The 13,381-nt window shown below is 24.7% G+C and overlaps 1 pseudogene; it reads left to right on the top strand.

Moving 5' to 3' along the window:
- Positions 1-12,508: 12,508 nt before the first annotated feature.
- Positions 12,509-12,996, top strand: LOC100439090 (large ribosomal subunit protein eL31-like; annotated as a pseudogene).
- The last annotated feature ends 385 nt before the right edge of the window (positions 12,997-13,381 follow it).

The following is a 13,381-nucleotide window of genomic DNA, read 5'->3' on the forward strand; positions in this document are numbered from 1 at the left end:
AAAAATAGATTTCAAGACAAGAATTGTAAGAAGAAACAAAGAAGAAAATTATATAATGATAAAGGGGTTGATACAGCAACATGATATAATGATGGTACATATATACAATATAATCTACATTCTATTACATGTACTATAGATATAATATAATGTATATTCTATTACTTGTATTACATATAATATAACATCTATACAACAAGTATAATATAACATAATATATATTATATCACGTGTATTATATATAATATAATATAATATATAATATTACATGTATTATATGTAATATAATATATATATTATTTTAAATGTATTATATATGATATATATTATATTACATGTATTATATATGATATAATATATATTATATTACATGCATTATATATTATATATAATATTACATGTATTATAGATAACATATATAACATATAATATTACAAGTATTATAGATAATATATGTAATATATAATACTGCATGTATTATAGATTACATAAATAATATATATTATATTACATGCATTATAGATAATATATCTATTGTATTAAATGTATTTTGGATAATATATAATATGTAATATATTACATGTATTACAGATAATATATATAATATCTATTATATCACATGTATTATAGATCATATATATTATATATAATATAATATATATTATATCACATGTATTACATATAAAAAATATAATACATACAATGAATATTATATCACATGTATTATATCTAATATATGTAATATATTATATTATGTAATATTATATCTAATATATGTAATATATTATATATAATATATTACATATAATATATGTAATATATTGTATATGGTATGTAATATATGTAATACATTATATATAATATGTAATATATGTAATATATTATATATAATATGTAATATGTGTCATATATTACATATAATATGTAATATATTATATATAATGTCTAATATATGTAATATGTTAGATATAATATGTAATATCTGTCATACATTATATAAAATATGTAATATATGTAATACATTATATATAATACGTAATATATGTAATATATTACATATAATATGTAATAAGTGTAATATATTATATAATATGTAATATGTGTAATATATTATATATAATATGTAATATGTGTAATATATTATATACACTATGTAATATGTGTAATATATTATCTATAATGTGTAATATATGATGTATAAAAGTAACATAATAAATATCCTATAACATATATTACATATAATATTATATATTGATATATAATACAATATTATATGTTATATTACCTATAATATATGTAATATATACTATATTATGTATAATATATGTAATATATACTACATTACATATCTAATATAATATATTTTATATATTACATTATATACATTATATCTAATGTAATATATTATATATTATATCTAATATATATCTATCATGATATAATATATTATATATTTTATGTAATATATACTCTATGTGACATATTTTATGTGATATAATATATTCTGTATTATATGCGATATATATAATATATCGCATAGAATATAGAATATATTATATTACATATATTATATATGATATATATTAAATATATATATTTTTTACTTATATATTAAAATTATTTATCTATTAAAATATACAATATTTTATTATATATAATATAATATTTTAAAATATAATGTATATTTCATATATTTATATATTTATATATTATATATATTAAAATATCTTTATATAAATATAAATATGATATATTTATATATTATAAAATATTACATATACATTATATTTAATATATATGATATATGATATATATTTTATATTATATATAATATATATTATATATAATATTATATATTATATATTATATATAATATTATATATAATATATATTATATATTAATATTATATATAATATTATATATAATATATATTATATATTAATATTATATATAATATTATATATAATATTATATATAATATTATTATATATAATATTGTATACAATATATGTTATATATAATATTATTATATATAATATTGTATACAATATATATTATATATAATGCATAATATATATCATATATATAATATGTATAAATAACATATAATATATATAATATATATTATAAAATATGTATAATATATTATATATAATATAATATATAATATGTATAATATATATTATATATAATATGTATAATATATATTATATATAATATAATATATAATATATAATACGTAATATATAAAAATATAATATATAAAAATATAATATTTAAAAATATAAATATATAATATAAATATAAATAGATATATTATGTGTAAATATAATATATTTGTATATAATATAAATGTAAATAAATTATATATAAATATAAAATATGTAAATATATGAATATTATATATTATATATAATATAAATATATATCATATAAAGATTATATATTATATATAATGGAAATGTATATAATATAAATATTAAAATTATATATAATAGAAATATTTATATTATATAAAATATAAATATATATAATGTAAATATCAATATTATATATAATATAAATATATATAATATAAAGATATATGAAATAAATATATAAACATATATAAAATATAATATATTATATATAATATGTATGACAAATATTATATTATATATATTCTATATAATTTATGTTATATATCATATATAACATATATTAGAAAATATATATTATATATTATAATATTATATATTATATATGATATATATTATATAATAGAGAATGTTATATAATATTATTATATAATAGAGAATGTTATATAATATCATTATATAATAGAGAATGTTATATAATATTATCATATAATAGAGAATGTTCTATAATACTATTATATAATAGGAATATCATATAATATATGTAATATTATATGATATATTATATTACATATATTATACCTATAATATATGATATATATTATATTACATACATTATATATAATATAAATGACATACTTTATATTAAATATATTATATATAAGATATGATCTATTATTTTACATATATTATATATAGTATTATATATTGTCTTACATATATTATATATAATATAATGTTATATATTATATTACATGTATTATATATAATATATATAATATAATGTTATTTATTATATTACTTATATAATATATAATATAATGTTACATATTATATTACATATATATAAAATATATATAACATATTCTATTACAGATATTAGATATATAATATTATAGATTATATTACATATACAATATAGAACATATAATATTATAGATTATATTTAATATATTACATATAAGATTATATATTATATGTTACATTACATATAATATATAATATAATATTATACATCATATTACATATATGTAATATAATATACCTTATATTACATATATTATATGTAATACAATATTATACCTTATATTACATACATTATATGTAATATAATATTATACCTTATATTACATATATTATATGTAATATAATGTTATATATTATATTACATAAACTATATATAACATTATATTATATATTATATTACATATACTATATATAATGTAATATTATATATTATATTACGTATATTATATATAACATTATGTTATATATTATATTACATACATTATATTTAATATGATAGATTATATTACATATATTACATATAATATATATAATATTATAGATTATAGACATATATTATATATTATATATAATATTATGTTATATATTATAGTAAGTATATTATATATAATATTATGTTACATATTATGGTACGCATATTACATAAAATATTATGTTATATATTATAGTACGTATATTATATATAATAGTATGTTATATATTATATTACGTATATTATATTTAATATTATGTGATATATTATATAACGTATATTATATATAATATTATGTTATATATGATAGTAAATATATGATATATATCATGGTATATATTATAGTAGGTATATTATGTATAATATTATGCTATATATTATATTACGTATATTATATATAATATTATGTTTTATATTATATTACTTGTATTATATATAATATTATGTTATAGAGTATATATGATATTATGTTATATATTATATTACATAAATTATATATGATATTATGTTATATATTCGATTACATATATTATATATATTAGATTATAGATTATATTACATATATTATACAGAATATTATATTATATATTATATTACATATATTATACAGAATATTATATTATATATTGTATTAGATGTATTATATGTAATAGTATGTTACATATTATATTACATATATTATATATAATAGTATATTACATATTATATTACAGATATTATATGTAATAGTGTATTACATATTATATTACAGATATTATATGTAATAGTGTATTACATATTATATTACAGATATTATATGTAATAGTATATTACATATTATATTACAGATATTATATGTAATAGTATATTACCTATTATATTACATATATTATATGTAATAGTATATTACCTATTATATTACATATATTATATAATATAATATATATTATATTATGTAGAATATATAATATGATATTATATATTATATTGTATATATTACATAATATTACATTATATATTATATTTCATATTTTATGTAATATTATATTATCTATTATATTACATATATTATATAATATCATATTATATATTTTATTACACACATTATATATTACATTATATATTATATTACATATATTATATGATATTACATTATAGATTATATTACATATATTATATAATATTACATTATAGATTATATGACATATATAATATTACATTATAGATTATATGACATATATATTACATTATATATTATATGACATATATTATATAATATTATATTATATATTATATGACATATGTTATATAATATTATATTATACATTAGATGACATATATTATATAATATTACATTATATATTATATGACATATAATATATAATATTACATTATATATTATATGACATATAATATATAACATTATATATTATATGACATATAATATATAACATTATATATTATATGACATATAATATATAACATTATATATTATATGACATATAATATATAACATTATATATTATATGACATATAATATATAACATTATATTATATATTATATGACATATAATATATAATATTATATGATATATGATGTATAATATATAATATTATATGATATATTATATGACATATATTAGATAATATTATATGATATATGACATACATTAGATAATATTATATGATATATTATATGACATATATTAGATAATATTATATGATATATTATATGACATATATTAGATAATATCATATGATACATTATATGACATATATTATATATTATATTATATATTATATGACATATATTAGTTAATATTATATTATATATTACATTACATATATCATATAATATCATATTATATATTATATTACATATGTTATATAATATCATATTATATATTACATTACATATATTATATATTATAGTATATAACATATATTATATATTATATAACATATATTATATATTATATCATATATTATATGACATATGTTATATATTATATGACATATATGATATATTATATTATATATTATATGACATATATGATATATTATATTATATATTATATTACATATATTATATATTATATTATATATTATATTACATATATTATATAATATTTTGTTATATATTATATTACATATATTATATAATATTGTGTTATATATTATATTACATATATCATATAATATTATATATGTATATTGTATATTATATTACATATGTTATATATTATATATATTATATATTATACATATAATTATATATATGTTACAGAATTACATATATACACCATTATATCATCTTGTTGTTATCATCCTGACCAACGTAGGAGAGAGAGATATATTCATATGTGTGTGTATATATATGCATATATGTGTATGTATATTTACACATATCCAACCCTGTAACACACAGTTATGTAATGCAAATATTATTACATCTAAGGAGACAGGCTTCAATACAAAAATAGCTGGAGACTTCAACACCCTACTTTCAGCATTAGGCAGATCTTCCAGACGGATTATGAACAAAGAAACACCAGAAAATCTGCACAGTGCAACAAATGGGCCAAATAGTTATTTACAGAACATTTCATCCATGGCTACAGAATACACATTCTTTTCCTCAACACATGGATCATGTTCAAGGATAGACCATATGTTAGCTCAGAAAACATGTCTTAACATATTCAAAAAATTGAAATAACATCAAGCATCTTCTCTGACCACAATGGAATAAAACTAGAAATCAATAATAAGAGGAATTTTGGAAACTATACAAATACATGGAAATTAAACAATATGCTCCTTAGTGACCGGTGGGTCAATAAAGAGATTAAGAAGAATATTGAAAAATTGATTGAAACAAATGACAACAGAAAGACAACATACTAAAACCTATGGGATACAGCAAAAGCCATACTAAGAGGGAAATGTATAGCTGTAAGCACCTACATCAAAGAAGAAAAACTTCTAATAAATAACCTAATAATGCATCTTAAAGAACTAGAAAAGCAAGAGCAAGCCAAACCCAAAATTCGTAGAAGAAAAGAAATAATAAAGACCAGAGCAGAAATAAATGAATCTGAAAGAAATTAAACAATACAAAAGCTCAATGAAACAAAAGTTGTTTTTTTGAAAAGATAAACAAAATTGGCAAATTTTAGCCATACTTAGAAAAAAATAGAGAAGACCAAAATAAATGAAATCAGAGATGAAAAAAGAGACATTGAAACTGATACTGCAGAAATTCAAGGGATTATTAGTGGCTGCTATGGGTAACTACATGCCAATAAATTGGAAAATCTAAAAGAAATGGACAAATTCCTGCACACATAAAACCTACCAAGATTGAACCAGGAAGAAATCCCAAACCTGAACAAACCAATAACAAATAACAAGATCAAAGCAGAAATAAAACATCTCCCAATAAAGAAAAGCCCAGGGCCTGTTGGCTTCACTGCTGAATTCTACCAAACATTTAAAGAAGAACTAATACCAATCCTACTCAAACCATTCCAAGAAATAGAGGAGGAGGGAATACTTCCAAACTCATCCTATGAAGCCAGTATTATCTGATACCAAAACCAAAGACACATCATAAAAGGAACACTGCAGGCCAATATCACTCATGAATATTGATGCAAAGATCCTCAAGAAAATCGTAGCAAATTGAATTCAACAATACATTAAAAAGATTATTCATCATGACCAAATGGGATTTATCCCCGGAATTCAAGGATGGTTCAACATATGCAAATCAATCAATGTGATACATCATATCAACAAAATGAAGAGGAAAAAGCATATGATCATTTCAATTGATGCTGAAAAGCATTTGATAAAATTTAACACTCCTTCATGATAAAATTCCTCAGAAAACTGGGAATCGAAAGAACATACCTCAACATAATAAAAGCCATGTATGACAGACTAACATATGACACCTGATATCATACTGAATGGGAAGAAATGGAAAGACTTTCCTGTAAGATCTGGAACATGAGAAGGATGCCCACTTTCACCACTGTTACTCAACATGGTACTGGAAGTCTTAGCTAGAGCAATCAATCAAGAGAAGGAATGAAAGGGCATCTGAATTGGAAAGGAAGAAGTCAAATGATCTGTTTGCAGATGATATGATCTTATATTTGGAAAAACTGAAAGATTCAACAAGAAAACTATTAAAACTGATAAACAAACTTAACAAAGTTGCAAGATACAAAATCAACATGCAGAAATCAGTAGCATTTCTTTTCTTTTCTTCTTTCTTTCTTTCTTTCTCTATTTCTTTCTTTCCTTTTTTTTTTTTTTTGAGACAGAGTATTGCTCTGTCACCCAGGCTTGAGTATAGTGGCATGATCATGGCTTATTGCAACCTCTGCCTCCCAGGTTCAAGAGATTCTCGTGCCTCAGCCTCCCAAGTAGCTGGGACTACAGGCATGGACCACCACACCCAGCTAATTTTTGTATTTTTAGTAGAGACCAGGTTTCGCTATGTTGGTCAGGCTGGTCTCGAACTTCTGGCCTCAAATGACCCACCTGTCTCGCCCTCCCAAACTGCTGGGATTACAGGCATGAGCCACCACGCTTGGCCTAAAATTCAGTGGCATTTCTATATGACAACAGTGAACAATCTGAAAAGAAATTTAAAAAATTAATCCCATTTACAATAGCCACAATAAAATAAAATATCTAAGAATAACTTAACCAAAGAAGTAAAATATCTCTACAATGAAAACTATAAAACACAAATGAAAGAAACTGAAGAGGTCACCCAAAAATGGAAAGATATTCTATGCTCATGGATTGGAAGAATCAATATTGTTAAAATGTCCCTACTACCCAAAGCAATCTACAGATTCAATGCAATCTCTTTTAAAATGCCAATGATATTCTTCACAGACATGCAAAAAACAATCGCAAAATTTATATGGAACCACAAAAGACCCAGATAGCCAAAGCTATCCTGAGCAAGAAGAACAGAATTGGAGGAACCTGACTTCAAATTATACTACAGAGTTATAAGTAACCCAAACAGCATAGTACTGGCATTAAGAAAGACATATAGACCAATGGAACAGAATAAAGCACCCAGAAATAAATCCACACACCTACAGTGAACTCATTTTTGACAAAGTCTGAAGAACATACACTGGGGAAAAGACAATCTCTTCAATAAATGGTGCTGGGAAAACTGGATATGCATTTGCAGAAGAATGAAATTAGATTCCTACCTCTCACCATATACAAAAATCAAATCAAAATGGATTAAAGACCACAAAACATAAAACTACTAAAGGAAAACATTGGAGAAACTCTTCACAACATTGGTCTGGACAAGAATTTGTTGAGTAATACCCCATAAGCACAGGCAACCAAAGTAAAAATGGAAAAATGGGGTCACATCAAGTTAAAAAGCTTCTGCACAGCAAAGGAAACCATCAACAAAGTGAAGAGACAACCCACAGAATGGGAGAAAATATCTGCAAACTATGTATCTGATAAGGGATTAGTAACCAGAATATAGACGTGTTCAAACAACTCTATAGGAAAAAACCCAATAATACAATTAAAAACTGGGCAAAAGCTTTGGATAGACATTTTTCAAAAGAAGACCTACAAATGGCAAACAGACATATATAAAGGTGCTCTACATCATTGATCATTAAGGAAATGCAAATTAAAGCTGCAACGAGATATCATCATCAATCAGATGTTTCATCGTCACCCCAGTTGAAATGGCTTTTATCCAAAAGACAGGCAATAACAAATGCTGACAAGGATGTGAGAAGAAGGAACCCTTGTACACTGTTGGAGGGAATGTAAATTAGTAAAACCACTATGGAGAAGTTTGGAGGTTCCTCAAAAAACTGAAAAGAGAACTACCGTACAATCCAGCAATCCCATTGCTGGGTATATGCCCAATAGAAAGGAAATGAGTATATTGAAGGATATCTGCCCTCCCATATTTGTTGCAGCAGTGTTCACTATAGCCAACATTTGGAAGCAACCTAAGTGTTCATCAACAGATGAAGAAAGAAAATGTGCTACTCATACACAATGGAGTACCATTCAGCCATAAAAATGAATGACATCTAGACATTTGCAACAACATTGATGGAACTGGAGGTTATTATGCTAAGTGAAGTAAGCCAGGCACAGAAAGAGAAACATTGCATGTTCTCACTTTTTGTGAGATCTAAAAATCAAAACAATTGAACTCATGGGCATAGAGAGTAGAGGGATGGTTACCAGAGGCTGGGGAGGGTAGTGGGGGGTTTTGGGGGAGGTGGGAATGGTTAATGGGTAAAAAAATAAAATAGTTAAAAAGAATGAATAAAACCCAGTATTTGATAGCACAGCAGGTGACTATAGTCAATAATAATTTAATTGTACATTTTAAAATAACTATAAGACTATAATTGGATTGTGTGTAACACAAAGGATAAATGCTTGAGGTGATGGATACACCATTTTCATGATGTGATTGTTACACATTGCATGTCTGTACCAAAATATCTCAAATACACCATAAATATATACAACCACTATCCACCCACAAAAATTAAAAATAAAAAAATTTTAAAAAGGAATAAAAGAGTAATACCAAATTTACACAAATCCAACTTTCCTCAATCTCTAGCTTATACACAGCTGATTGTAGAATTTCTCAGCCTCCATAATTATGTGAGCCAATTCCTTATAATAAATCTTATTATATATCCCAGTGCTTGTGTTTCTTTGGAGAACCTGGACCAATACATATGCCAAGAAATTAGATAAAGTTCTAGAAACACATAAGCTACTGAAAATGAGTCAAAAAGAAGTAGAAAATTTGAATAGACTTACAACAAGTATAGAGATTGTGTTAGTAATAAAAAAAATCAAATTCCTAACTCATTGTAGGAGGCCAGTATTATCTCTATAACAAAGTCAGACAAGAGCAATCACCAGAAAAGTACTTCAGACCAATATTCTTTGAATATTGATGCAAAAATACTTGATAAAATTTTTAGCCAACTGAATACAACAGCATGTGAAAAGCACTATATGCCAAAATGAATTAAGAAGCATATAAAAAGAAATAAACAGCAAGACCAAATGCAGTTTATACCAGAAATGAAGGCTGTTTCAACATATAAGCATGAATCAACACAATACACCATATTAATAGAATAAGGGAGAAAACCCACATGACCATCTCAATAGACACTGAAAAAGCATTTGATTAAATCCAACAGCCATTCATGATACAAACTCTCAACAAACTAGGAATAGAAGACAAGTTTGCCAGCCAGATACGAGTATCTGAAAAAAAAAAACAAAAAAAAAACCGCACATAGGTAACATGATACCTAATAGTAAAATCCTGAGTCCTTACCCCCATGTTCAGGAACTAGATGAGGATGTCCACTTTCATCACTCCTGTTCAACTTCTATTCAACATTGTAATGGAGATTTCCTAGACAAGAAAAAGAAGTAAATACTATCCAGATTAGAAAGAAAGAGGTAAAGCTATCTCTATTTGCAGATGGCATAATCTCACACAGAAAATTCATAAAGAATATACACACACACACACACACACACACACACACACCCCTATAATAGCTAACAACTAAGTTCAGCAAAGTTGCAAATACTAAATCAATATAAAAATTAGTTGTATTTCTATACACTAGCAATGAACAATCAAAATGAAATTAAGCAAACAATTCCAGAAGAAATGACTTTAGGAAGAGAGTGGAAAAGGAAGCCCTGGACTGTCCTTTCTTGCACAGAGACATCAATTCAACAACAATTCTTTATGAGAAATACAGAAACCATTTAAGAAGTTCCTGCACCCCACGTGAGCATGACATCAGCTGCATCAAAGTCAGTTAGAAAGTCTGGGGCACTAGCTCACCCTGTTCCTTCCCCCTGGCTCAGCATGGAATAATCAGGAGAGAACTCCCAGCTTCTGGCTTCTCTATGGAGGGGAAAACAGAAGGCTGAATCATAAATCCAATGTTCAGACAAAGGTGATGGTTAACATTAGCATGCACCCCCCTCACGATGTTCTCTCTCCCTGGTGCAGAGTGGAACCAGTGGGAGAAAACTTCCAATTCCTGGCTTCTCCATGGAAAGGTAAAGAGTTAGTGGGTGTGTCAAACATTCCAGCTTTTTCAGGGGCTGTATGAGGAACTGGTTTCTATCTTGCCTGTCTCAGAATGCTGACTGAATGCAAAATATTCTAGACACCTGGGGGCATCTGAGAACAAAAGAGAGGAGGGTGTCTGGCTGCTGCTCTAAAGGACCCATGGTACAGCAGACAGAGGCTGATTCAACTCAGTGGCCTTTCCTTCATGGGTAAATGGAAGAGTGAGTGGAGTGATGCATGTGTTTAATGTTCAAGATTTTCAGGAGGCTGCCTGAGGGACTGGTTACTGTCTCACCAACTCAGAGCACTGACATAATCCAGCATACGTGTTTCTAGAAACGTGGGAACCACTGAGAACAAAAAAGAATTGGATGCTTTGTGGCAGCTCCAGAGAATCTGCAGTACCACACACAGACACTAGGGGAAGCAAAAGATTATGAGCCCCTAAAAAATCAGAATATTCCTCAGGTTGGTAATTTACATACACAAATTCAGAGAAGATATATCTGCAGAAAATATTTGAGAGATCCCCAGAATCTCTAGCCAGATTGATTGATAAAGGTCTTTTTCCATACAAAGCCAGAGTGTGAAGACCAGTAGAGATAGCTATTTTTTTCAAATGCACAGAAAACAGCACCAATCTATAAGCCACACAACAAAACAGGGTAATATAACTCAATTAAAGGAACAAAATAAATCTCCAGAAACCAACTCTAAAGAAATTAAGATAGCTTCCTTTCCAACTTAGACCCAGCAGAATGGCTCCCGCAAAGAAGGATGACAAGAAGAAAAAGGGCCGTTCTGCCATCAACAAGGTGGTGACCTGAGAGTACACCATCAACATTCACAAGCGCATCCATGCAGTGGGCTTCAAGAAGCGTGCCCCTTGGGCACTCAAAGAGATTCGGAAATTTGCCATAAAGGAGATGGGAACTCCAGATGTGCGCATTGATACCAGGTTCAACAAAGCTGTCTGGGCCAAAGGAATAAGGAATGTCCCATACCCCATCCATGTGCGGTTGTCCAGAAAACATAATGAGGATGAAGACTCACCAAATAAGCTCTATACTTTGGTTACCTATGTACCTGTTACCACTTTCGAAAATCTACAGACAGTCAATGTTAATGAGAACTAAATCACTGATTGTCAAAAACATCAAATAAAGTTATACAATTGAAAAAAAAAGAAATTAAGATGAATGAACAACCTGACAAAGAATTCAAAATAGCTGTTACAAAGATGCTCAGTGAACTCAGGAAAACTATGCATAAACAAAATGAAAATATCACCAAAAAATAGAACATATAAAAAAGGAACAAAACAGATTTTTTTTTTTTGCTGCTGAAGAATATAATAACTGAATTGAAAAATTCACTAAAGAATTTCAACAGGAGACTTGACCAAGCAGAAGAATCAATGGACTCACAGACAAACCCTTTGAAATTATCCAGTCAGAGGAAGAAAGAAAAAAAAAAGAGGCCAAGAATGGTGGCTCACACCTGTAATCCCAGTACTTTGGGAGGCTGAGGCAGGAGGATCGCTTGGGCTCAGGAGTTTGAGACCAGCCTGGGCAAGATGGTAAAACCCTGTACAAAAATTTTGTACTTTT

The sequence above is a fragment of the Pongo abelii genome, chromosome X (assembly GCF_028885655.2).
Source record: "Pongo abelii isolate AG06213 chromosome X, NHGRI_mPonAbe1-v2.0_pri, whole genome shotgun sequence".
In the NCBI taxonomy this organism is placed as follows: domain Eukaryota; kingdom Metazoa; phylum Chordata; class Mammalia; order Primates; family Hominidae; genus Pongo; species Pongo abelii.